Raw genomic sequence first — 2410 nt, 5'->3', positions numbered from 1 at the left:
CAAACCGGAATGCGATTGTGGATGCAGGGAAGTACTTGCTGATGGCTGTCTCCTGAGAGCCTGAAAAATACAGAGGCAATTGACTGAGCTCAGGGGTCCCCGATGGAGGAATTGGAGAAGGGACTGAAGGAGTTGATGGGGTTTGCAACCCCATGGAGGGAGCAACAGTGTCAACTGGCCATACCCCCCAGAGCTCCCAGGGACTGCCCATCAACCAAAGAATACACATGGAGGGACCCATGGTGCTGGCCTCATGTGTGGCAGAGAATGGCCTTGTTGGACACAAGTGGGAGGAGCAGTCCTTGGGCCTCAGGATGTTTATGCTCCAGTGTAGGGAAATGCCAGGGAGGGAAGATGGGAGTGGGTAGGTGGGGGGGAGGAGCACCCTTATAGAGGCAGGGGAAGGGGGGAATGAGATGGTGCTTTCTGGAGGGGAGACCTGGAAAGGGGAAAACATTTGAAATGTAATAAAATATTTTAAAGAAAAGTAAAAAAAAAAAAATTAAAATAGAAACAAATCACTTCCCCTCCTTATCTCCCTTAAGCCCCTCCCATGTCTCCCCTCTCTCAAGCTGATGGCCTCTATTACTTTGATTACTATTGTTACATACACTCCCATGTATGTGTATACACACACACACACACACACACACACACACAAGCTGCTGGGTTTTCAGGTATGACCATTCTGTACTGGACAATCTTTTTTGCTGTTGTTGTTGTAGTTCTGCAACTTTATTTGACAATGAGCAGGTTAGTTCTCATCCACATTGACCGTCTGTAGATTTTTGAATGTGGTATCATGCACGTAAGTTACCAGCGTGTAAACTTGTTTGGGGAATCCTCATCGTCATTATGTTTTCTGGACTGGACAAGTGTACTCGGATGCGCTATAGAACATTCCTTATTCCCTTGGCCCAGATGGCTTTATTGAGCCTGGTGTCAATGCACACATCTGGTGTCTCCATTTCCTTCATGGCAAACTTCCGAATTTCTTTTCTTTTCTTTTTTTAAAGATTTATTTATTATTATACACTGTAGCTGACTTCAGACGCACCAGAAGAGGACGTCAGATCTCATTACGGGTGGTTGTGAGTTACCATGTGGTTGCTGGGATTTGAACTCAGGACCTTCGAAAGAACAGTCAGTGCTCTTACCTGCTGAGCCATCTCATCAGCCCTCGAATTTCTTTGAGTGCCCGAGGAGCACGCTTCTTGAAGCCCACTCCATGGGTGCACTTGTGAACACTGATGGTGTATTCTCGGGTCACCACCTCGTTGATGGCAGAACGGCCCTTCTTCTTCTCCTCACCCTTCTTTGCGGGAGCCATTCTGCCGGACCCAAGTTGGAAAGGAAGTAGACAATCTTTTAAGAGATAATTTAGAAACTATTCTAGTAGAATATAAATCCCACATCCAGTTGAACTTGAAGCTAGGTCTCTTTCTCCCTCCACTTCAGTACATTTCTGTCTGAGCCTCGCCTGTATTGAAGAGCTTTGATGGGTAAATCCCTGTAAGCACTGGTAAAGTGGGGGGTTTAATTAAGACCTGTGAATGAGTTAAAAACTAATAGAAAATAATTGTCTGAATCAAATCTAACTGATTAATTACCTTGAAATCTTCTATTTGGCCATACAGCTGTGTATAGACATATATCACATACCCACAAGCAGACCTATTTTGGCATCCTTCCTTTAGTGGGCTGGAAGAGTGTGAATAGGTGCCTGACCAATTATGTCCACACAATAATTAAATACTTCCTTCTAAGAACATAGAAACTTTTCAAAGGCCAAATTGTCCCAAATCAAGTCCTTAGGGGGACACAGACTACACAATGTAAGAGAAGCTGCCATAGCTTCCTCTCCTTTAATCTGGAGGCTATGCTTTGTGTTACAGTCCCACCAGGTAGATACTATTATCCAAATTCCACAGAAGAGGGCGTTGGAGAGACGAAGACGAAGATTATCTGTTATTTAGATGCAGAATCCAAAGTCAAACCCAGTCCCAGCCCCCTTGTACCATGCTGCCTCCTGGTGGCCTATTGGCTGCTTCTGAGGCAAGCTGGTCACTACAAAAACAATCAATCTTGGAACGTTCTCCATGGTATCTAGAATCAAGAAAGATACTCAGCGAAGGAAGTAGGCAAGACCATCTTCCAGGGTCTCTGGTGAGACCAATCAGCTGTAGGAAGGTAGGTGATCCCTCTGCTTAGAAGTAGAATGCAAAAAAAGAAAGAAAAAGAAAGAAAGAAAGAAAGAAAGAAAGAAAGAAAGAAAGAAAGAAAGGAAGGAAGGAAGGAAGGAAGGAAGGAAGGAAGGAAGGAAGGAAGGGAGAAAGGAAGGAAGGGAGAAAGAAAGAAAGAAAGAAAGAAAGAAAGAAAGAAAGAAAGAAAGAGAGAGAGAGAGAAAGAG

At 44.3% G+C, this 2410-nt stretch overlaps 1 pseudogene; it reads right to left on the bottom strand.

Moving 5' to 3' along the window:
• Positions 1 to 754: 754 nt before the first annotated feature.
• LOC110297006 (large ribosomal subunit protein eL31-like) lies at positions 755 to 1351 on the bottom strand (annotated as a pseudogene).
• Positions 1352 to 2410: the final 1059 nt, after the last annotated feature.

This window comes from Mus caroli, unplaced genomic scaffold (assembly GCF_978045245.1).
Source record: "Mus caroli unplaced genomic scaffold, Mus_caroli_1 scaffold_7, whole genome shotgun sequence".
NCBI lineage: Eukaryota > Metazoa > Chordata > Mammalia > Rodentia > Muridae > Mus > Mus caroli.
This window is presented reverse-complemented; position numbering and strand designations above follow the sequence as displayed.